Below are 26343 nucleotides of genomic sequence, written 5' to 3' on the forward strand. Positions count from 1 at the left end.
GTCCATTTTCTTTCTTCCTCTGGAGTACAGTCAATAGGTACCAGGTTTCCTTCAGTATCTTAACCAAGTGGCCTCTCTTCATGTGTGAGTCTAGACTGTGAGTACTGGCAAGCTAGTCTAACAGCTGGCAAGGGCAGCTCATCAGCTGGGATGGATTCAACCTCAGATCACAGAAGAGGTTATAGGACTGCCTGTTAAATCACTGCCTCACCTAGGTCCTACTCCAGTCTTTCTTTATTCACGGAATGAACAGCCCTGTTGTCAGAAACAGTCCGAACACTTTTCTTGCATTTGCAAAGTAGACATATGATGCACAGATTATCTTTACAAAGAAACATCATGGCCTCAGCAGAAACATTCGTTTTGCTACTTTTGTTAATGGGTTTGTCCACATTCTGGCTTTTCACAGCTATTCAACACTAAGTGCAAAGGCCATTGTTGCCTACCATAACATCAGGCTATGGAACGGAATGCATTCACCTTTCTTTTGTGTGTGCCTACATTCAATGGATAATACAAATAAATAAAAGTTCTTTGCTTCTCTACACTTCGCAAATATTATTTTATAAGATTCAGCATTAGGGATAGAGAAAATGTCAGTTTGATAGATGATGCATGAAGTAGAAATGATGTTGGTAGCTTGAAAACTGAAAACACCTTTCACAACTCCAAGGCTTTTGGACATCTAAACTGTCACCTTGAGTGCTGCTTAACAGCTATGAAGAATGACCCTGAACGATCGATCTGTTCTTAATGGTTGTTACAGAGTTCCACAAGAACAAAGATCTGTAAAAGAGATATTTGTTAAGTCTGGTAATATCTAGAATGGCCAAGGTTACCCTTGGCCTCAGGATTTGTGAACATGTAGAATTGTCTCCTGATCTGGGCCTGAATGAGGTAACAATATTTTTAGTATCATGCATGTGTTGTGATGTCATGAATTTGTGGAATCAGGTGATATTTCAATATTTGGCAGGATTTAGTATTCTTCCCAAAAAAGATTTTGACCTGGAGGAATGATTTTAATCTTTCTTGACAAGCACTTTCTGTTTTTAACATGATTTTCATGTCAAAGAGTGACTTAGTTGCACTTATGATGAGATCACGTTAGTCTATAGGAATGGTCTATTTCAGTAGTCTATTGCAGCCACTTTCATTGGCAGCAAAACAGGCTCTTAAAATCTATTTTTTAGTCAAGAAAAACATTTTTCTAAAGAAACATATTTCCTTCCTTCTCCAAGACGGATTTTGGGAATAGGCAGAAAGAAGGCAAAAGATAAGTCAAACTATTTGAAGACGAGTAGGGTCCTGGGCAACATTTACTCCAGAACCGACATCACTAAAGAAACACAGATTAACTGGTTGTTTATCTCAATGCTGTTTCTGGGACCTAAGAAGTAAGAAGAGAAACGAAAACAATTGGCCCAGGGAAACTGGCATTTCCCTGAACCCGTCAGAGGCCAAGGGTTTAACTCCCCCCTCCCCCCCCCGGCCTGGCAGTAAAAAGGCAGGGGGGCAGTTAAAATGCAGCGGGGGACTTACCCGCTCCTTTCTTGCTATGATGGCTAACTCCAATTTTAAATTACAGGTGGCAAAGACACCCACCCCAAGCCGGCAGAATCCTCTTTAATTATGCAGGTCAGGCTTCGATGACTTCATCAGGGCCCGATCTGCCAATTTAACCTAAATGGTGGCGGCTTCCCCGCCAGGTCAAACCTGCTGGGAACAACAGCCAGAGCCAGACGAGGCCCAGCGAGTTTTAAATTTTTATTTTAGTTTCCTTGTTGGTCAGGAGGAGCAGTGCTTCTCCAGGCTCCCCAAGAAAACATTGGGTCAGCCCTCCCTCGGGCTTGCCCCCTCCCCTCTCTCGGGGATTCCCCTCCTGGAGCCTTCCGATGGGCTTACCTTATGTCGGGGATCATTCTCGAGAATGGTCCCCGGCAGCGGCCTCCTCCATCCGAATTCCCGCCTGCTGGCCAGGCCATGATTCCTGCGGGGTTCGGGCGGGAGTCCTATCTTGCATATTTAAACGAGGTCTGGGAGTTAAAATCTCCGAGGGTGTCAGCATGCAAGCTTGTCACGCGTCCTGGCGCCCCCCCCCCACCACGTCCCCCCCAAACCTTGTACCGATCACATCCTGAGTTAAAATCTAGTAAACCTGCAAACAGCATAAATAGGTTACTAATTGTCAGATAGTGACATTAGTTCCTTCTGTACCTATAAAGTGTTAAACACTATGTGCAAGTTCCCTCGATGCCTTGTTAAATAAATGCAACATGTGGTGTGGTTACAGACCAGAAATCCCGAGATGAGACCTCTGGCCTGTGCTGATTTAACTGATCTCAGTCAGAGCATCAGTTAAGGCAGTAGAATTGGTCTCCATACCCAAAGGGCTCGGGTAAGTTATCTAATGACCCCTGCTGGATAGTATGTGTGTGTGGTGATCAGGTGAGGACCGGCTTGGGCTCATCTGTTGATTAACTTTCTAACACTCAGATGGGGGCAATTTTAACCTAATCCGTCCGTCGGGAAACTGACAGGATTGGGTGGAACGCTGGTTTTACACCCTGCCTGATTTTACTCTCCACTGAAGTCAATGGCCGGGGTGTAAAACTGCTGTTTCACCCAATCCCGTATTATAAAGCTCTGTTTAGAACATAAGAACATAAGAAATTGGAGCAGGAGTAGGCCACACCGCCCCTCGAACTTGCTCTGCCGTTCAATATGATCATGGCTGATCTTCTACCTCAACTCCACTTTCCCGCCCTATCCCCATATCCCTTGATTCACTTCCCTTGAAATTTGGCGCTTTCAAAGAGAGGTGGCAGGAAAGTGGAGAGAAAAATGGAACTGTATTCAGTATGCGTTCTGCAGGATATGTGGGGGAAGACTTTGCTTGTTCTCTGCAGTTAGACCCCATCTGGAGTACTGCGTTCAGTTCTGGGCACTGCACCTCATGAAGGATATATTGGCCTTGGAGGGGGTGCAGCATAGATTCACCAGAATGATAAAAGGGTTAAATTGTGAGGACAGGATGATAGACTAGGCTTGTTTTCCCTTGAGTATAGAAGATTAACGTGTGATCAAATTGGGGCATTTAAGATAATTGAAGGAGTTGGTAAGGTAGATAGAGTTAAAATATTTCCTCTGATGGGGGAGTCGAGAATAAGGGGGTATTTCCTTAAAATTAGAGTTTAGCCATTCAGGGGTGATATCAGGAAACACTTCTTCACACAAGGGGTAGTAGAAATCTAGAACTCTCTTCCTCAAAAAGCTGTTGAGGCTAGGTCAATTGAAAATTTCAGAACTGAGATTGATAGATTTTTGTTAGGTAAGGCTATTAAGGAATGTGGGACCAAGGCGGGTAAATGGAGTTAAGTCATGATCTAATTGAATGGCAGAACTGGCTCGAGAGGCTGAATGGCCTACTCCTGTTCCAAGTTCCAAGTTCCTATGTTTCCCGCCTGGCGAGTTAGGTTAAAATTACCCCCTCACTGTCTAGACTCACACACATCCATTTACCAAATAAAGCAAGTACCTAAGGTTCGCCAGTGCTTGTCTGACTGCACCTCAGAAACTTGGCACATTCAAAGAGAGGAGGCAGGAAATGGGGAGAAAAATTGAACTGTTTTTATTGTGCATTCTTCAGGAATAGACAGGCGTTTCTGCGGCCGCAACCGAGACTCCAGGATGGTGTGTTGCCTCCCTGGTGCAAGGATCAAGGATGTCTCGGAGCGGCTACAGAACATTTTGGAGGGGGAGGGCGAACAGCCAGCTGTCGTGGTGCACATAGGCACCAACGATATAGGTAAAAAAGGGGATGAGGTCCTAAAAGCAGAATATAGGGAGTTAGGAGGTAAATTAAAAAATAGGACCTCAAAGGTAGTAATCTCAGGATTGCTGCCAGTGCCACGTGCTAGTCAGAGTAGAAATAGGAGGATATTTCAAATGAATACGTGGCTAGAGGAATGGTGCAAGGGGGAGGGATTCAAATTCCTGGGACACTGGAAACGGTTCTGGGGGAGGTGGGACCAGTACAAACCGGACGGTCTGCACCTGGGCAGGGCCGGGACCGCTGTCCTAGGAGGAGTGTTTGCTAGTGCTGTTGGGGAGGGTTTAAACTAAAGTGGCAGGGGGTTGGGAACCTGAGCAGGGAGAGAGAGGAAAGCGTAACAGGAAGGGACAGAAGGTATGGAGTAATAGGTAAAGTGTTAAAAAAGGAAAAAGCAGGAACTAAGCGTCACAAAACAGATTTGAAAGTTCTTTATCTGAATGCACGTAGCATTCGTAATAAAATGGACGAGTTAACGGCACAAATAACTACGTATGGGTATGATCTTGTGGCCATTACAGAAACATGGCTGCAGGGTGACAACGACTGGGAATTAAATATGCCAGGGTATTTAACAATCAGGAAGGACAGGCAGGAAGGAAGGGGAGGTGGGGTGGCTATGTTAATAAAGGAAGGAATCACTGTAATACAGAGAAATGATATTGGGACAAAGCATCAAGATAATGAAACAGTTTGGGTGGAGATAAGGAATAATAAGGGAAAAAAAACATTAGTGGGCGTAGTATATAGGCCTCCTAATAGTTGCAACTCTGCTGGAAGAAGTATTAATCAGGAGATAGTCGGGGCATGTAATAAGGGAACAGCCATAATTATGGGGGATTTTAATTATCATATTAACTGGACAAATCAAATTGGGCAGAGCAGCCTTGAGGACGAGTTCATTGAGTGCATCAGGGATGGATTTCTTGAGCAGTATGTAACTGATCCTACAAGGGGGCAGGCAACCTTGGACCTGGTCCTGTGTAATGAGTCAGGATTAATTAATAATGTCCTAGTTAAGGATCCCCTTGGAACGAGCGACCACAACATGGTTGAATTCCATATCCAATTAGAGGGTGAGAAGGTTGATTCTCAAACAAGCGTACTGAGCTTGAATAAAGGAGACTATGATGGTATGAGAGCGGAATTGATTAAAGTGGACTGGGAAAATAGATTAAAGGGTAAGACGGTACATGAGCAGTGGTGTTCATTTAGGGAGTTATTTTACAACTTTCAAAATAAATATATTCCACTGAGGAAAAAAGGGTGTAAAAGAAATGACAGCCATCCGTGGCTAAGTAAAGAAATCAAGGATAGTATCCGACTAAAAACAAGGACATATAAGGTAGCCAAACTTAGTGGGAGGATAGAAGATTGGGAATTCTTCAAAAGACAGCAAAAAGTAACTAAAGGATTGATTAAGAAAGGGAAGTTAGATTATGAAAAGAAATTAGCAAAAAATATAAAAACAGATAGCAAGAGTTTCTATAGTTATATAAAAAGAAAAAGGGTGGCTAAGGCAAACATAGGTCCCTTAGAGGATGAGACCGGGAAATTAATGGTGGGAAACATGGAGATGGCAAAAATGCTGAACAAATATTTTGTTTCAGTCTTTACAGTAGAGGACACTAAGAATATCCCAACACTGGACAAACAGGGGACTCTCGGGGGGGAGGAGCTAAATACGATTAAAATCACTCAGGAGATGGTACTCAGTAAAATAATGGGACTCAAGGCGGATAAATCCCCTGGACCTGATGGCTTCCATCCTAGGGTCTTGAGGGAAGTGGCAGTAGGGATTGTGGATGCTTTGGTGATAGTTTTCCAAAATTCCCTGGACTCAGGAGAGGTCCCGGCAGATTGGAAAACTGCTAATGTAACACCGTTATTTAAAAAGGGTAGTAGGCAGAAGGCTGGAAATTATAGGCCAGTTAGCTTAACATCTGTGGTGGGTAAAATTTTGGAGTCTATTATTAAGGAGACAGTAACGGAACATTTAGATAAGCATAATTTAATAGGACAAAGTCAGCATGGCTTTATGAAGGGGAAGTCATGTCTGACAAATTTGCTTGAGTTCTTCGAGGATATAACGTATAGGGTGGATAAAGGGGAACCAGTGGACATAGTGTATTTAGACTTCCAGAAGGCATTCGACAAGGTGCCACATAAAAGATTATTACTTAAGATAAAAAATCACGGGATTGGGGGTAATATTCTGGCATGGGTGGAGGATTGGTTATCGAACAGGAAGCAGAGAGTTGGGATAAATGGTTCATTTTCGGACTGGCAACCAGTAACCAGTGGTGTTCCACAGGGGTTGGTGCTGGGTCCCCAACTCTTTACAATCTATATTAACGATTTGGAGGAGGGGACCGAGTGCAACATATCAAAATTTGCAGATGATACAAAGATGGGAGGGAAAGTAGAGAGTGAGGAGGACATAAAAAACCTGCAAGGGGATATAGACAGGCTGGGTGAGTGGGCGGAGATTTGGCAGATGCAATATAATATTGGAAAATGTGAGGTTATGCACTTTGGCAGGAAAAATCAGAGAGCAAGTTATTTTCTTAATGGCGAGAGACTGGAAAGTACTGCAGCACAAAGGGATCTGGGGGTCCTAGTGCAAGAAAATCAAAAAGTTGGTATGCAGGTGCAGCAGGTGATCAAGAAAGCCAACGGAATGTTGGCTTTTATTGCTCGGGGGATAGAATATAAAAACAAGGAGGTATTGCTGCAGTTATATAAGGTATTGGTGAGACCGCACCTGGAATACTGCATACAGTTTTGGTCTCCATACTTAAGAAAAGACATACTTGCTCTCGAGGCAGTACAAAGAAGGTTCACTCGGTTAATCCCGGGGATGAGGGGGCGGACATATGAGGAGAGGTTGAGTAGATTGGGACTCTACTCATTGGAGTTCAGAAGAATGAGAGGCGATCTTATTGAAACATATAAGATTGTGAAGGGTCTTGATCGGGTGGATGCAGTAAGGATGTTCCCAAAGATGGGTGAAACTAGAACTAGGGGGCATAATCTTAGAATAAGGGGCTGCTCTTTCAAAACTGAGATGAGGAGAAACTTCTTCACTCAGAGGGTGGTAGGTCTGTGGAATTTGCTGCCCCAGGAAGCTGTGGAAGCTACATCATTAGATAAATTTAAAACAGAAATAGACAGTTTCCTAGAAGTAAAGGGAATTAGGGGTTATGGGGAGCGGGCAGGAAATTGGACATGAAGCTGAGTTCGGATCGGTCAATGCCCTGTGGGTGGCGGAGAGGGCCCAGGGGCTATGTGGCCGGGTCCTGCTCCGACTTCTTGTGTTCTTTAGATTTGTGGTTGGGATCAGATCAGCCAGGATCTTATTGAATGGCGGAGCAGGCTCGAGGGGCCGATTGGCCTACTCCTGCTCCAATTTCTTATGTTCTTATGTTCTTATATGTGGGGGAAGACTTTGCTCGTTCGCTGCAGCGAAAATCTAAATGCGTTTACGATTTTGTTACATGCAGCTCAGGGAATAAATCACTGCCGCTGGAGTAAAGAACAATGGGACTCTCAAACTAAGAGTCCGAAGCCTTGGTATTCAGAAAAAGAAATGAAACACATATAATGATAAAAAAGCACTGCAGTGAAGACTTGTTGAAAGGAAAGAATTAAAGCAGAATTGATATAAGATGATGGAAGGATCTATCTGTCAGTGTTGCTGTAAGAGTCAGCACTTGCCATTGTCGTGCTTCAGCTTTGTGATATTTTCTTTAGTTTCAATAAGAGTTCTTGTTCCCCCAATCGCTAACTTGTCTGCGCGTGGCTGTCTTTCAGTTAGTCAATATCTAATCTCAGCTGCTTTGTCGCTACAAAGGGACAGTAATAAGGTGCCTTCGTTGCTTGAAGGAAACAGCTGCAAAAAAGAGTAACAGCTCATCCAATCCGTTTTTTTGAGGAAAAAAATATTTTCTGTCGGTTTGTGGGGCAGGGGGTGGGGGAATTCAACAGCTTCCACACGTACGCTGATGACACCCAACTCTATCTCACCACCACTTCGCTCAACCCTTCCGCTGCCTCTGTATTATCAGCCTGCTTGTCCGACATCCACTCCTAGATGAGCCGAAATGACCTCCAATGCAACATTGGGAAAACCAAAGCCATTTTTTGGCTCCTGCCACATATTGTTCCTTAGCCACCGATCCCGTTCCCCTTCTTGGCCACGGTTCGCAACCTCAACATCCTATTTGACCCTGAGCTGAGTTTCCGACCCCATATCCTCTCCATCACAAAGACCGCCTACTTCCACCTCCATAATATCGCCCCTCTCTACCCCTGCTTCAGCCCATCTGCATTGTGGAGCTCAGTCAAAACATTACTGCCCGAATCCTAACCCGCACCAAGTCCTGCTCACCCATCACCCCTGTGCTTGCTGACGTACATTGGCTCCCGGCCCACCAAAGGGGTCTTACCATGAAAAGACAAATGCCTGCAGAGCATCAGAATCATATGGAGATGCTGCAAAGCATCTCTGAAGATGTGCAGCAGATGGCAGGGATGGCAGTAGAGTCCAATACCTTCATTTGCGAGACTATCAGAGAGGACTTCTCTACAATGCAGAACATCCTGGGGTGAGCGGCAGCTCCAGAAACATCAGCACACGTCCCACATAATGCAGAGGCCTCCTAACACGTAACTCTACGGATATATCAAGGAATGAGCTCTTGGGGTTATACAATTTGCTGGTTGGGTGCCTGTAGGAGGATCTAGTTGTATTTTGGTGCTGTCATATAAGCCCAGCTTCCCAAGTTGCTTGCTGTTCCTTCTAACAATTGAATCATAAAGAGGGGGAATCTCCATTAGGAAATCTCCATTTTGCAGCTTTGCCTTTCATTTTAGGGAAATTCTCCAGACATAAAAAACAACCTCGAGTGGTTCCAAATGAAGCTAGGAGCCTCAAAAATAAATGGCAAAAAAAGAACCTTGAAAAAAGACCAAACTAAAGTAAAGTTACAAGCCTCCCTCTAACACACAATAAAACACAACAATGCACCTTTAAAATCCCAGCATCAGTCTTCCTCAAATGCTGGCATAAATTAGATCTGAGAAATGATGGAATTTAGGATTTTTGGGCCTCAATATTTACAGGGAGGCGGGGAGGGTGCAGGGAAATCCTGGCAAGGCCAGGGACATGGAGGTCCTGCCGAATTTAATGACAGGTCCTCATTACAATTTTTATAAATGGAGGGAGTGAGAGATCGGGGCTTTGGGGGGGATGTTGGCTATTGCGGGAGCGAGCGAGCGAGAGATTGGAGCTTGGTTGGGGGGGGGAGGTTGCCGATCGCAACGGGGGAGAGAGAGGCTGCAATCGACAGAGGTGAGGCCGAAGTGGGGGGAGCAGTCCTGCTCCTCCTGGCCCACAGATTGTGACAGGCACTTATTTTCTTGTGCTGGTAGCTCCAGCTCGCTTTCACTGCTGGGTTTCTGGAGCCCTGGAAAACCTGTTAAATTTAAATTAGGCTCTTAATTGCACTGTGAGAGCCTGATTTAAATATGCTAATGAAGTGTCCCACCTCACCAAGGTGGGCCACAGACATGATACAAAACCCGCCACTGTAAAAACAGCGACGGGTGCGTATGCGGAGGGTTGGGGCCACCCCAGCCCGCTACCGTCCGTTGTTGGTGGGGGTCGGAGGGGGTAGAGGGGTAGTGTGGGGGTTAATGTTGTCATCCTGATTTAAATTTATAATTTGCATGACAGTACCTTAGGAAGGGCGGACATGCTTTACACCTTCCCTCATTTTCAGCAGAATTTAAGACAGAATTGGAGTGATATGTTCCTTCGAAGTCTGAGCCCTCCCTTGACAGATCCACCAGCTTATACCCTACAAAACCGTTGGAATTTCGGGGCTACATCTGTCACAAAATACATGGGAGGGGGTTGTGTTATGTGCCTGTGCGTATGCATGCGTGTGTGTGCTGTGTGTGTGTGTGCGCGTGTCCGCGTGTATGTGTGTGTCCATGTGCGCGTACGTGTGTATCCGCGTGAGTGTATATGTGTGTGCGCGTGTGTGTATGTGTGTGTTTGTGTATGTGTGTATATCTGCGTGTGCGCGTGCATGTATGTGCACGTGGGTAGTTAAGAGGGGGATTAGATGTACATTTTGGACCTCGGATAGCTCTTAATAATCCTTGATGCTTTCCGATTAGGATGCCTCTCTGCTGCTGTTACACCTTTAGATGGAACATTCAAATTGTAAGTAATAAATAAAATCTGGACAAGGTGCAATAAATCTCGGCTGCCTCGTGAACATGTTCCGAAAGCTTTGTCAATAATTTTATTTCAGTTGTTTGACTCTATGTTTTTATTTCATCTAGCTGCTCAAACCATTAGCAAAATGATATACCACAGGGGCTTGCAGAGAATATTACAGCAAGTATAATGAGAAGGACTTGAAATAGTTATCAGCCACTGTGAAGGCAGGTGGGATTATTCCAACTACATTCCCTTGACTCCATGATTAAGTGCTGTTGTACCTAATTTATTTAATTCTTTAAGTTCAACATTTAAAAGCAGAGCAATTACACCTCAGTACATGATTCTTCACATTTAAAAATAAAAGAATTTAGTATTCATTATATATATATATATATGTATATACACTTCACTTAATTAATGAAACCTTATTACTTTTCATATATTATTAATTGCACCCAAATATATTCATATTGAACTATCAATTCACTGCTGCATGCTGCTTCATTGGTTATCCCATTATCATCATTATATTTTTTAACATGAATAACAGTTTATTCATGAACAAGGCTTTCATCCAGCATCACCGTAATTACCTGTCCTGGATCATTGCTTCAGCTTCGTTGCATTCTAATCCATTTTCCAGGCAGCCTTTTACTGGCACACTGAAGCACAATTTCCTTAAGTTTTCTCGCTTGCCCGTTTATTCTGGTGAACAGGTATCACTCCGGATCAGACTTCACTGTCGGTGCAAGATAGACGGTAATTTTAACTTTGGCCGCTAGTGTAAGGCGGGCGCTATACGCCTCTCCCGATTTTCCTCTCTGTTGACTTCAGTGTAAAGGAAAATCTGGAGAGGTGTATACCCGGCTGCCGATCCAATATTGCCCATTTCACACCATCACCAAAAGTTAAAATTACCCCCAAGCTTTACTTGACTAATGTAGTAGTCAGCTGCCAGTTACATTGCACATGTGAGGGATGCATTGCAGGGCCAACTTTCATGGACTGGTGCAAATCAGTTCCACATGGTGCAAATCTCAACAGAATGATAACCTATCTGCAGAATTATTCCCAGCTTCGTATTTTCATGGGTGCAGGGAGCACACTGATGATGGCAGCAGAAAATAGTAAATTTAAAGGGATGCATATAATTCAAGGGAAGTGGCAGTATAGGGGGACACAAATTTGTACAGCCGTTGCAAAAAGCACAAAGGGCATCTCAACTCATTGGCAACCTTTGTTAAGGCTAAAGAGTGAGTGAGGGAGCAAAGAAATGGCCAGCAAAAATGAAAGGAAGGGAAGGAACCCCAACGAGTGGGCATGCGTCGCAGGCAAATGATGGTGCAGCCCAGCCCAATCCTCTCTTTGACAGCTCTTGCGGTGGGGGTGGTGCTGCCTGAGGGGTTTGCATGGGGATTAGACCCGTTTGCCACTTCACAACAATACTGAGTTGCTGTCTCATTAATACTGCCTTGTCCAGAATTTTGGAATCAGGATTCCACCCAGTCAGGCACTGGGGAGGGTGGGAGGGGGAGGGGGGGAAACGGTAAGAATTACGTTGAGTGACATCGTGAACGTTCTCGGAAAGAACATGCTTACAGTGTCACTACACATGAGTCTTGATTTAATCCAGCCCGCCTGACGAAGCCACTGCGTTCCAGGAACGTTTCTGGCCCCCCATTTTAGCTGCTGGGATTCCGTCAGTACGAGGACACCCGCCGCAGGCAGATGGGGCCTAATTAAAATGTGAAAGTCCCGGTCCGAGGCGGTCACCAGCACCATGATGCAATTTTAACTTAAAATCACAGGAAGCCTGTACAGCATGAAATCTGCCAGTGAAACCTTTGATTTACGGACGGATTTCTTGGGGCCCAGAAGGAGCAGGAGGGCTTGGGTCTCCCCTGCCATGATCTTGCTTCTCCCTCCCCTGACCTGCATCAGCTTTACAAATCAGCCCCCTCCCCCCTCAAGCACCTATCTTATGCTGAGGCCATACCCTTGGTTCTCCAGCCATTGGCTTCAGGCGAGAGACAGTGCAGACACATTTAAATGTGGCCCGGAGTTAAAATGGCTCGGGCCTCATGTCGAGGAGTCTGTGGGGGCATAAGCGCCCTGTCCACATCCCACCCGTCCCAGGTTAAAATCGGGGCCAAAGCAACCAGAACAATTTATCCCCCATTGCTTCAATATTGAAATAGCCTGTATTGCTTAATTTAAAAAAAAAGATTTATAAATTTCTAAATAAAAATTCTACTACGAGACAAAATCCTAAAGTTAAGCATTCCAGTCATTCTTTAAGTGAAAAAATAGCCTTAGTCGAGAGATTCTCACAGCACTTTGGCGCCTTTAAAGGAGCATTGTCAGCAAATCGAGGCTGGCTCATTTCCTGGAGCAACCAAAGAAGCCTCCTCAGTGACTGCTGGGAAACAGTTTGTGATGTAGCAACGATTCTCTTCGCACTGGAAGCGTTTTCTCGGTGTTTTTTTACTAAACTGATCACATTTTTCTTCACTTATGTCACCATGATTGCCACATGAGGTGATGTGGTAACTTTATCTCACACTTGATGACATTATCCCATCCATGGTGTTAATAAATATTATTCCACGTGACCATTTCCTATCATGGGCTTTTTTCTGTTGTGGGAGAAGATAAGCTCCTACATGGCAAGTAGAGCATGGGATGAGAGTGACTTCAAAATATGAGAATCTTTCTCTGCCTCACTCTGTATTATTTTCATTTTCTAATTTTTGTTTCCCATTGGCAGTTTTGTTTGTTGTACTCATTTTCCTGACAGTCTGGGGAAGGGTATACACCTGACACCCCAGTGATCCAAAGGGGAAAGAGTGTGGGGCTTAAATTCGATAATCCCTGAAACCGGGCGCGGGAATCGCAGTCCGCGATTAACCTGCGCCCGGTGCTTCCGATGCAGGTGAGCTCGTGCTGCCTGGTTATCACCATGATTTCTATATGCAGCAAGCGCTACCCGCACTGTTGAAAGGCTGCACATACAAGCAGGAGGCCCCAAATGGGGCGTGGTCAGCACTTGTTAAAGGCAGCCTGCACCTCTTAAAGGGAAGGTGCACGGTCAATTGAGAGCAGTGCAGGATGGCAGGAAAGATTGCTGGACCGGCAAGAAAGCGCGCCCCACACTTCTCTGATGAAGCAGTGGAGGCCCTGGCGGAGGGAACGGACGAGAGGAGGGCCATCCTGTAACTGCAAAGTGGTAGGAGAGTCACCTGACACCAGCTGCGCAGGCAGTGGGAGGCTGTGGCCCAGGAGGTGAATGTCAGGAGCACTGCAATGCGCACGTGGGTGCAGTGCCGAAAAAGGTTCAATGATTTGACACGGGTGATCAAGGTGAATGAATGCAAGTTTCAAGTGGCACATCCTACCAACTGCACCACTGCTCCACACACGACACCCCCCATCACCTCCCACCAACAAACTCTGCCCATCCGTACACAAGGCTGAACTTCGCATTCTGCACCTCAGCCTCACCTAGTGCTACACTTGCAATCCACACACCCACCACTCACAAATCACACACACTGACAGCTATTCAACCAAGACAGGCACATCACCCAGGCACCTTGCAGGACACTCACTGATACACTTCCCTCTGTCTTGCAGGAGAAGGTGGCACATAACAGCCGGCAGCAGGCGAGACCTGAGGGAGGACAGGCACACTTACACGTCCTCACCCCCCTGGAGGAGATGGTGCTGAAGTTCATTAGGCGGACCATCGTACTAGCCGTGGCCACTGGTGGCACTGGCGAGCCGGACAAAGTGGGTGTCTGCATACCGAATGCTCCTTCTCATTTCCCACATCTCCCCCACCCCACAATCTTTTCTGACTCATGTGCTGCAGATGGTGTCGGCATGCACATCTTACTGGCTCCTCTCCCCGCTCCACAACTCAACCTGTTTCCCAGATACCCAACACCACGTGGCGGCTCTGTCCGAGGAGGAGGAGGAAGAGGGGGATACTAAAGCCACACCATCACTTGATCTGATACTTGCTTACACCAGCTCAGAGACTAATGCTACGCGTCATTTAGAGGCTAGGTTAGAGGATGGATCTACACTTGGTGAGACACCGAGCACAAGTGCGCAGGAGCTGGGGCGGGGGGAACGGATACCACAGGTGCCAGCTCAATGGAGGGTGAGGTCGCACAGTGGTTCTGCTGCCGAGGTGTCAGATGAGAACAGATGGGGTGAGAATAGATCTGGCTCACGTAAATTGAATCAAAGATTGGCAGGCAAAACTGTAATTGAACAATGGGCGGCCTTTAAGGAGGAGATGGTTTAGGTACAGTCTAGGTACATTCCCACAAGGGAGAAAGGTAGGGCCACTAAAGCCAGAGCTCCCTGGATGACAAAAGAGATAGAGAGTAAGATGAAGCAGCAAAAAGGGGCATATGACAAATGTCGGGTTGATAACACAATGAGAAGCAGTCCGAATATAGAAAGTTCAGAGGGGAAGTGAAGAAAGAAATAAGAGGGGCAAAGAGAGAGTATGAGAATAGACTAGCGACCAACATAAAAGGAAATGCAAAAGTCTTCTATAGGCATGTAAACAGTAAACGGGTAGTAAGAGGAGGGGTGGTGCCGATTAGGGACTAAAAAGGAGATCTACTCATGGAGGCAGAGGGGATGGCTGAGGTACTAAATGAGTACTTTGCATCTGTCTTTACCAAGTAAGAAGATGCTGCCAGAGTCTCGGTAAAGGAAGATGTAGTTGAGATACTGGATGGGCTAAAAATTGATAAAGAGAAGGTACTGGAAAGACTAGCTGTACTTAAAGTAGATAAGCCACCCGGTCCGGATGGGATGCATCGTAGGTTGCTGAGGGAAGTAAAGGTGGAAATTGCGGCCGTAGTGGCCATAATCTTCCAAACATCTTAGATACGGGCTGGTACCAGAGGACTGGAGAATTGCAGATGTTACACCCTTGTTCAAAAAAGGGTGTAAGGATAAAACCAGCAACTATAGGCCAGTCAGTTTAACCTCAGTAGTGGGGAAACTTTTAGAAACGATAATCTGGGACCAGAATTAATAGTTACTTGGATGAGTGTGGCAGATGGAATTTAATGTAGAAAAATGTAAGGCGATACATTTCGGTAGGAAGAACGAGGAGAGACAATATAAATTAGAGGGCACAATTCTAAAAGGGGTACAGGAACAGAGAGATCTGGGGGTATATGTGCACAAATCGTTGAAGGTGGCAGGCCAGGTTGAGAAAGCGGTTAAAAAAGCATATTAGATCCTAGGCTTTATAAATAGAGGCATAGAGTACAAAAGCAAGGAAGTCATGATGAACATTTATAAAACACTGGTTCGGTCACAACTGGAGTACTGTGTCCAGTTCTGGGCATTGCACTTTAGGAAAGATGTGAAGGACTTAGAGAGAGTGCAGAACAGATTTACTAAAATGATTCCAGGGATGAGGGACTTTAGTTAAATGGATAGACTGGAGAAGCTGGGGTTGTTCTCCTTGGAACAGAAAAGGTTGAGAGGAGATTTGATAGAGGTGTTCAAAATCATGAAGGGTCGAGACAGAGTTGGTGGATGGGTCAAGAACAAGACATAGATTTAAGATGATTGGCAAAAGAACCAAAGGTGACATGAGGAAAAGCTTTTTTACACATTGAGTGGTTAGGATCTGGAATGCACTGCCTGAGGAGGTAGTGGAGGCAGAGTCAATCATGGCCTTCAAAAGGGAACTGGATAACTATTGAAAGGAAAAAAATTGCAGGGCTACAGGGATAGGGAGTGGGATTAGCTGGATTGCTCTTGCAGAGAGCCAACATGGACTCGATGGGCTGAATGGCCTCCTTCCGTGCTGTAACCTTTCTATGATTCTATGATTTTATGATTCTATGATGACTTCGATGGGCCAGGCTACAGAAGATGGCTGATGGGTGTACACAAATCCTTGGTACACTGGAAAGCCTGCCAGAAAGCCTGCACACAATGACAAAGGGCATGGAGGAGTCCACATCAAACTTGGCACAGGGCTTTGCTTAGAGCTTGGAGCCCATCCTTACCCACATGGAACGGGTGGTCACCTCCATCAGCACACCTGTGGAAAGCACCATGATGCAGCGCCTGATTGCCGATGTCGCAGTTTCCATTGCTGCATGTACCGATGTGATCAAAGGTCCGCAAGCTCTGGGTGAAGCTCAGACTGCTGCAATGGAAGCGCAGACTGCTGCTATCCTGGCTCTGGGAACCACTGTGGAACGGGGCTTCCAGGGCGTCACAGCACTCCAGCAATCTGTTCTCCAGCTGATCACCAGGATTGCTGAGGCGCTGCCCTGTGTGAGTGGCAGTGGTGCCATGGCTGTCGAACCCGCTGCCCTCTCTCCAGACAACAGTATTCCTGCTCCCACCCCTGCCACTCCGCCAGTGCCCTTGCTGTTGCCTATCGGCCAGCCAGGCCAGACTGCTGCAGCCCAGGCTGAGATGGTGCAGTCTGAAGCTGGGCTCTCCCGGCCCAAAGCTGCTCGAGGTCGTCCTCCAAGACCACCTGCACGCTCCTCAATTGAAGGCCAGCAGCCTCCCACCAGCCATGCTCCAGCTACTAGGGATGCACCTCATTGGAGCACTAGGAAAGGTAAAGGCACATGAACAACAGGCACTGAGGGAATGTACAAGGGTGAATAATCTCATTTTGTTTGCCTCGTTTCATTTGTTAATTTTTAAATGTGAATTTTAATTTGCATTTGGTGGTGGTTTTTATTTCTGCGATGAGCTGAGGGAGGAAGCGATGTGTAATCATATGGAGGGCGATTTGATTGCCATTTGGGAGAGGACGGGTGGAGAATGTAGGACTGTTGGTGACTTGGGAGATGCCGTTCACATCTTATTGATATCACACACGGATCAGGTAAGCATGTATTGACCTGGCAGACAGGCCCAGTGTTCCTTGTTGCCCTCTTGCGTCTTCCTCCACTTCCCTGTCCGTCTCCTCCCCCGCATTCTCAGCCTCTTCCTCCTTCTCTTCTTCATCTTCTTCCTCCTCTTCCTCTGGCTCAGGGTCTTGCTGGATAATCAGTGGCGAGGGGTGTTCCCTCATAATGGCGAGGTTGTGCAGCATGCAGCATACCACGACGAATCTTGACACCTACTTAGCTGAGTACTGCAGGACTCCAACAGAACGATCCAGGCATGGAAGTGTTGCTTAAGGTCACCTACGGTGTGCTCAATGACGTTGCATGTGGCAGCATGGCTCTGGTTGTAGGCCCGCTCTGCAGGTGTGCCTGCGTTCCTGACCGGAGTCATAAGCCACCTCATGAGGGGTTAGCCCTTGTCACCAGTAGCCAGCCTTTCACTTACTGAGCCGGTTCAAAGATAGCTGGCACGTTGGACTGCCACATCGTGAAGGCATCATGATTGCTGCCAGGGTAGCGGGCATTGACCTCCATGATGCGCTGCGTGTAGTCGCACATCAGCTGCACATTGAGGGAGTGGAATCCCTTTCTGTTCATGAAGATGACCGAGTTGAGATGTGGAGCACGCATGGCAGTATGCGTGTAGTCAATGGCACCCTGCACCGTGGGGAAGCTTGCAATGCAAACAAACTCTCGTGCTCGCTCATTCTGCTTCTCTCTATCAAGAGGGAACGTGATGAACTTGTTGTGCATCTCGTATAGTGCCTCCATGACCTCCCTTATGCAGCAGTGCACTGCGGACTGTGAGATATTGCACAGCTCACCAGCAGAGACCTGAAAGGATCCAGAGCCACAGAAGTTCAGCGCCATGGTTACCTTCACAGCCACAGGCAATGCTGTCCTTGCCCTCCTCTGAGGCTGCAGTTGTGGCTGCAGCAGTTGACAGATCTCCGTAACGATCACTTTCGTGAACCATAGCTGTCGGATGCACGGATCTTCACTCATGTTGAGGTAAGAGTATTGTTCCCTGAAGGCCCTTATGGGATGTGGCCTCCTGCTCAGTGCCCTGTGCCTCCTCCTCCTTCTCGCAGCTTGACCTGCTCTGTGTGACCTCTCTGCACCTCTCTGCTCCCAGACGTGTTCTGTGCCCAGCAGGAGTCCTAGCAGGCCACACATGGTTGCCAGGAATCTTGTTCAAACACTGTTGCAAATTACACCAACCCTAACGCAGAACCTGGCAAACCACTCTCAAATATACTATAGAAACTCTCTGTAAGTATAGGAAGCTTCAACAAACACTTCCTATTCTACCAGCAGCCAGAAGCAATAATCCAGCAACTAACCTGCAACATCTGCATGATCCCTTTAAATAGCGCTGGTGGATGGTCCTCCAGGCATCTAAGACATGTTCACGTGTTTGTGGTTAAGACAATGTGTTGAGTGGAGCGTTAAGTGCCAAAATGGTGTCTATCATTTTAAATCAGCTTTGCATGCTGATCTAACGCATATTCTCCCTACTTTACATGTTGCCAGGGTTCGTTACCTGCGCATGTGCAAAATCCTTTACCAAGATGGCGTCTGGCGCACGTCACGTTAGAAGCGTGCGCGTGCATTCCGGATGCCATTTTGGAACTGCGGGAAGAACTACTCGGCCGAATTTCTAGCCTTATATATCTAAACCTAATGGTCTAGTACTGATGGGTATACACATCCATTCTTCATGGTGTGATATGTGTCTGGTCCCAGGTAATCTAGGGGAGGGTATAAAGCTCCACCACCCTTAACCCTTCTTCATGTACTATGATTCTCAAACTCACCATCTTCTCTGCTGTCAAATGCAACTTCCACATCTCCTTCACTCCGAAAACTATATCGGAGAAGCTCTTGCTTGCTAACACTTCTTTCACCCTCAACAATGCTTGACTTTCTATAAGGTCCAAAAAAAGGGAAGTGGTCGCAGAGGGGGAAAGTTTCAACCTGTCACTGAGTGTCCCGGAGCGAAAGTCAGCCTTAAGGTGAGCATTGCCGGCTGGTGTGGTGGGTGCTAACTCTCTGCCTTCAAGTTGGAGCTGGACCAGATCTTGACTGGGGCAGAGATCGCATCATATTAGAAGGTAAGTGTCTTTATAGATAACACTTGGTCCATGTAATCTCCTGGACTGGTTTCGATCGCCTGAGGGGTCGGAGAGGAATTTTCCAGAGTAATTTTTCCCCTATTGGCCTTGTTCTTTTTCTCTGTTTTTTGGCTCTCCCGGAGAGTACATGGCTGCGGGGGTGGGAAGGAGGTGGGGGGTGGGAAGAAGTGTTTAGCCATGATGGTCCAATGATCATGGTATGGGCAGGCTTGATGGACCAGTTGGTTTTCTCCTGCCTATCAATTTCATATGTCCGTATGTTCGTATGTATCTTTGCTAAAGCCCCTTACATGTGGACCTGGATTAAGCAAGGTATGATAGAGCATTGTGCAAGCCTTATACTCAACATTGGACTACATTGTACAGAAAATCAATGTGGTGGGCATGATGCAAGTTTCTCTGTTTACCATTATTAGATTAGATGCTCATTATATAGCTGATAAGGAAACTCTGAGAATTGACATACAGCCTACTGTGATTGGATTGGAGAGAGTTGAGCAGCTGCTGTTGAAGATAGGACCATTAGGAACAGGAGTAGGCCATTCAGTCCCTCGAGCCTGCTCCGCCATTCAATTATGTCTGATCTTGAAGCTCCACACTTCCAACTAGTGGAACCACTATTCAGTAAGCAAATCGTTGTGTGTTCATGATGTGTTCAGGAGAACGGTGGCAAACTATTGACAAATCTCATGCTGTGTTCTGATGCTCATTATATGGCTCATGTGTAGTCCTGGAAACTGATGTCTTTCTAGGAAGAGCTCAAACCCACACTTAACAGTTGCCTAGTGACTGTCTCCCTTGGGAAATCAGCAGGTGGGACTTCTTTAGGGTCAAAGTAGCTAAAAGAAATCACTCTTGGTGCTGTAACCCAAGACTTGACAATCTGATACCTGAATCAGACAGGCCCACAATATTCCAGAGCTCTGTTATGACTGTTCAGCCAGCCTGGCTTACTATTGGAGTTGAGAGGAATAGACCTGTTGCCTGGAACAAGGATTCTTCTCAGTCAACTTTGCAAACCAATGCCCTAACAGCTGCCGTGGTCCTAGCTGGACAGGCTGAGGAAGAAGCTTTGGTAAACAGCGTGATTTTAGCTTTACCCTTGCACATACTTGGGGGTCCCATAGACTACCAAACTGCGTTTAAGTTCTCTGGACTTGAGTCCCGACAGGACTGAGTGTGAACTCTATATTGGCCAAACAGAAACTCTGCAGTTGGGTGCAGATTTTTCAGTAACTTGATTTGGAGACTCTTAAACACCATGATACACAGCTAGGTGAGAAAGTAAGCTGAGAGGGGGACACAAAGAGTCTGCAAAGGGATATAGATAGGTTAAGTGAGTGGGCAAGACGGTACCAGATGGACTATAATGTGGGGAAATGTGAGGTTATTCACTTTGATAGAAAGAATAGAAAAACAGAATATTTCTTAAATGGTGAGAAACAATTAAATGTTGGTGTTCAGAGAGATTTGGGTGTCCTCGTAAATGAAGCACAGGAAGTTAACATGAAGGTACAGCAAGCAATTAGGAAGGCAAATGGCATGTTGGCCCTTACTGTAAGGGGGTTGGAATATAATAGTAAGGAAGTCTTGCTGCAATTGTACAGGGCGTTGGTGAGACCACACCTGGAGTACTGTGTACAGTTTTGGTCTCCGTACCTAAGAAAGAATATATTTGCCTTAGAGGCGGTGCAACGAAGGTTCACCAGATTGATTCCTGGGATGAGAGGGCTGTCCTGTGAAGAGAGGTTGAGTAGAATGGGCCTATACTCTCTGGAGTTTAGAAGAATGAGAGGTGATCTCGTTGAAACATATAAGATTCGAAGAAGGTTTGACAGGATAGATGCTGAGAGGCCGTTTCCCCTGGCTGGAGAGTCTGGGACTAAGGGGCATAGTCTCAGGATAAGGAGGTCGACCATTTAGGACTGAGGTGAGGAGAAATTTCTTCACTCAAAGGGTTGTGAATTTTTGGAATTCTTTACCCTAGAGGGCTGTGGGTGCAGAGTATATTCAAGGCTGAGACCGATGGAAATTTGGGGCTCGATTTTCGGGTGAAGGAGCGAGTGCATTGGGAGCGGGGGTCTCCGAAAATCACTGAAATCCCAAGCGGGTTCGGAGCCTGGCTCCAACCCACCGAGTTCCGGGTTCCCCTGTGGTGCATCCAAGTGCGCGCGTGCCTCCTGAATGCGGAAGTCCCACCTGCAATTAAAGCTGGTGGGATGATACTTTACATAATTTGTCAGCTAGTTGAAGTACTTGAACTACTTGATTGACTCGACATTTTGGCAGGGGTGCGATTTTGAAGCATCCTCAACATGTTTCCGGTGCTGTGGGAAACACTCCCTGTTGCAACAGGCATGTTCCAGCCAGCAGCCAGTGGGAGATGCAAATGCTTATTTGACAGGTGGGGAGAAAACGTCATTTATTGCAGCAGGGCAGTCTCACTTCAGACAAAGTTTTGGCTGCAAGACCTTTGTGCTTTCACTCAAAATTCTTACTTTCCACCCAACACTCTGCTGTTCAAACATATTTAACTACTTTGTATACTCCCTCAAACTCACATCGTCAGGATGTGGGGGTGCCATGGCTGCATTCACCACTACATCCGAGGACGAGCAACATCACCAGCCTCGCCAGGCACGGCGTCCACCTCCGCCACGTGGAGCTCCACAACTCAATGTTGCGCCACAGGCACCTGCACAAGAGCACAGAGGGCAACAACAGAGAGAGCGACGTCGCAGGAGGCACTACCCTCGCCACAGGGTCTACAGACCGAGGCTTAGCTTCCTGGACCTCTCTGAGGAGCAGTGCTTACGAAGGCTCAGAGTCAGTCTAAAGGTAGTCACAGACATCTGCAGCCTCCTTCATGCCGAGCTTCTCCCAGTTGGGCCGAGCAGCATCTCCTTACCTGTCGCTGTCAAAGTCACCACTGCCCTCAACCTCTTCGCCTCCGGATCATTCCAGGGTGCCACCGGGAACATCGCCGGGACCTCTCAGTCATTTGCACACAAGTGTATAAGGCAGGTCACTGACGGCTTGGTTTTGCAGGGCCTCACACGACATCAACTTTCCCATGGATGACCTCATCCAGACGGAGAGGGCAGTGGGATTCCACGCTGGTGGCTGGCTTCCAATGGGTGCAGGGTGTAATCGATTGCACCCATATAGCAATACGAGCACCTCCACACGAGCCAGGACTGTTCATCAACAGGAAGGGCTATCACTCCATCAACACCCAGCTCGTTTGTGATGCAAGAGATTCCTTCACGTGTGCGCCAGATACCCTGGCAGCTGCCACGATTCCTTCATCCTCGGGAAATCCAATATCCCGCCCCTCTTCCACGCACCGAACACCCGTAAGGGCTGGCTCCTCAGGGACAAGGGATGCCCCCTGCACATGTGGCTCCTGACACCTCTGAGGAATCCCATCACTGAGCAACAGCGTTGATATAACAACAGCCACATCGTAACCAGGTCTACAATTGAGCATGTTATAGGGCTGCTCAGGATGCGCTTCAGATGCCTTGATCGTTCTGGGGAAGCGCTTCAATACGCACCAGACAGAATGGGACGCATTATAGTCGTGTGTTGTGCCCTGGACAACATGGAACAACAAAGAGGGGTGTCGCTTGAGGAGGCCCCATCCACATCTGCCAGCCACATTGAGGAGCAAGAGGCAGAGGAGGAGGAGGAGGAGCAACCCATGGGCAGAACAGCTGCTCATCTGGCTGCTCGTGAGGCCAGAGAGTCACTGATATGTAAACGGTTCTCTTAACATCAGACAGTGTGAAGAGTCCAATCCTCACACCGCCTGGATAGAGCAGCGGCCACACCAGCCCCCTCCCCCCACCCCCCACCATCCCGCACACACAGTCCTGCAACTACACATGCACCCACTGTAGAGTGACCCAATGGGTGGCATCAAGTGTGGATGTTCATGGTGAACCTCATGAAAGGGCCTTATTACAGAAGCCAGTCAAGAATGGCCAAGACGTGGCAGTAGTGGTGACAATAATAATATTTAATGTGAGTTTAACAAAAAGCAAATATAAATAAAAAACACGACCAACCATTAAACACCCTTGTGCATCCCCTTTGTGCTTACAAAACCTTCACCTTTCACTTCCGACTCCTTCTACGTGGTGCATCCCCCGTGGCTGCAGCAGAGGTAGTGGCAGATTGCTCTTGTTCATGCCCTGACCGATTAGATGCTTTGGGCCTACGCCCTCTGGGTTTGGTGCCCGTGAGGGCCCCTCCAAAGACTGCTCCACCTGCACCTGTGCAGGCACAGACTCGGCCACCTGGAGAGGAGGCAGCATTGCGGGTACTGGTTGAGAGGGGGCAACGGGTGAGATGTTGAGTGGCGTTCCCACTTCCATGGCCCCTATCGCCATCATCCCTCCCCTGCGCCAGGCCCACACCACTCCTACCACTCTGCTGGACGACAGTTTGGAAGACATGTGTGAAGCCTTGTAAGGCTAGTGCTAGTGTATCTGCCTGCCGGACTCATTTGTGAGCCGTGCTTGAAGCTCAATGGAGGCTACCCTTCCCTCCATCGCAGACATTCCTGCACTTACCCACGATAGTGTGTCAGAGATGCCGTCACGTCCCTGTGACGCTATCTCAGAGATTCCCTCCCGTACCTGTGCCACCATTCCACTCATGCAGGCGTTGGACTCCTCCATCCTCTGCGCTATTGTGGAGAGTGCGCGTGGCACCTATTCCAGCACCTCGCAAATGTGATGCTGCCCCTCGATCATTCTCCTTTTAAAGGGTGGCCCCCTGGCTTGGATGGCATCTGTGTCCAGCTGAGCAGAGCCTGGAGAGGGATGCTCCCACCGCGCGACTCTCCACAGCTGCCCCTGCCACCAGTGTCTGCTCGTGCTCACATGTGTGGTAACTCACCATGTGCGACCCCAACTAACTGCGGACTGAGGCCCACTGAGGTGTGTGTATCTGCGCTGGTAGATGGCTCGCTCAAATGTGAAGGTGCACCCTCAGAGGCGGCAGGTCCTCTGAGGAATCGCCCTCTGCCACTTCAGCGGTCGCTGAAGGCCCTGTAAGAGAACAGAAGGCGATATTAAGCATGATCACAGATGTGTTATGTTGCGATGAGTATACAGAGGTGCTGAAGATGGCGAGGCATGTTAACATCAATTCATATTGTGTGTGCTGAATATTAAAGTTCTGTCACCAGAAGTTTGTCGGGTGCCAGTCTCAGTGTCCCCGACGGACAGGCACTCGAGGGTACGGCTCAGCTCCTGTGCCTCCTGCTCCGCGTCTGTGAGGTCCTCGCCCTCTCCCGTGCATTTTGGGCTCTCTTCTATAAGGGGAGAAAGTACAGATGTGTGAGTGAGTGATGGTGATGTGACCAATCGATGAATTCATTGGTTTGGGTGAGGCTGACCATGAAAGAGATGCATCAGAGGGTGAGTATGAGACAGAGCCATGACATTGTATGAGGATTGGGTTGAGTGGTAGTGGTGCGGTGACTAATGGGGCGGTGAGGAAGTGCTGAGTAAGTGCAGGTAAGTTGGGGATGAGCCTTAGATGGGTGTGAGGAGTGATGTGATAGAGTAGTGTTGGCAGTGCAGAATGAGTTGGGGTGGTGATGTGGAAGATGGAATGTAGGAGAATGAGTAAGTGTACTCACTTTTGCTGACCTAGTTAGGTCATTGAAGCATTTCCTGCACTGGATCCAGGTGCGGGAGATGTTGCTGCTGCTGGTGTCCTCCTCTGCCACCTCAAGCCAGGCCTTCTTGGTGGCAGAGGCAGGCCACTTCCTCCCGTCCGCTGGGTAGAAGACACCCCTCCTCCTCCTCACTCCATCCAGTAGCACCTGGAGTGAGGCATCGCTAAATCTAGGAGCAGCCTTTCCCCTGTGCTGCTCCATTGTGCTGTGTGGGTGTTTGCTCCAGAAGCAGCCATTGGAGGACTGCCCCTTTAAATAGAGCTCCTCTTGCTGACAGCCTGTGATGCGGGTGTGCAGTCCGCCCGCTGCGCAGCTTTCGAATGGCAAACCCGGAAGCCACTTTAAGTGGCTCCAATTGACCCGTGATGGCTTGGGAAATGGACATATTTTATGGGACGGGTTATCCACACGCCCAATCACCGCCCCCCCCGCTATCATCCCGCCTCCCTGCTAATATCGGGGACTTGGACTCTAAGGAAATGAAGGGATATGGGGATCGGGCAGGAAAGTGGAGTTGGGGTAGAAGATCAGCTATGATCTTATTGAATGGCGGAGCAGACTTGAGGGCCCTAAGGTCTACTCCTGCTCCTATTCCTTATGTTCTTATGTTCTTATGTGATGGGTTTCATGCACGTCAGACAACTAGCCTGCCAAAAATATATTTTTCTTGTCTTTTAAATTCTAGTGCTTTACTGTACTCCAAGTCCTGGGCCTTCACCTTAGTTTCCCAATGAAATATATGAATTCCCACCAGCATAATGGGATCCAAGTCCCTGATGATTTAATAACATTTTTTCACACTTGGATACCGAAATATCAAGTTGAATGTTTGTACCAGGATCGGAACTTGAATTCAACTTTTGGACTTACCAAATGTGAGTTCAAAATCCCAATTTATCCCAATGCTTATCTGCATTTTCCTCCCTATTTCCGCGTGTTCTATTTGTCACTCATAAGATCCCAGGAGCGCCACACGAAGCCAGTTCTTCATCACTCTGCTGCTGTGCATCGGGTTAAAACATTTTCTTGGACTTTATTTTGTATAGCAAAAAAGGTATTTGGTCTTCACTCAACTTCATTGCTCTTATCTTATCTTATGACACCATGCTTCTAAGACAGACAAACACAGATACTGATCCTGCTGCCTTGTCTTTAATCATGAGATTGGTTGGTAGTTCATCACTAACATACATTGTCTTGGTTGTCTCCAGTTTTGAATTCATTTCGTAGTGAATAATGTGTGGTCCTCACTGTTCGTTCAGGTTAGCTTTTCAGGGCTGAAGTGGCTCATATGAGAGATACGATCTGTTGTGCAAGGTTATGAAACAATGGAGGCTGACGAAGCTGAATGAATTTAGAGGCTGCAGGCAGACTTCTTTGTACTTACACAGTCTGTGCTCAAACAGAAAGGCCTTTATCACCATTATACTTCTTTCCAGAAAAAGGAAATCATTAAAATCTGGGGAGGATCTTCTGGCACTTCAGTCATAATTCTGGACCGGACAGAAGAAAAAGCTCGTCATCTGATAGATGATCCTTCTTTCACATCTATC

Source organism: Heptranchias perlo, chromosome 3 (assembly GCF_035084215.1).
Source record: "Heptranchias perlo isolate sHepPer1 chromosome 3, sHepPer1.hap1, whole genome shotgun sequence".
Classification (NCBI taxonomy): domain Eukaryota; kingdom Metazoa; phylum Chordata; class Chondrichthyes; order Hexanchiformes; family Hexanchidae; genus Heptranchias; species Heptranchias perlo.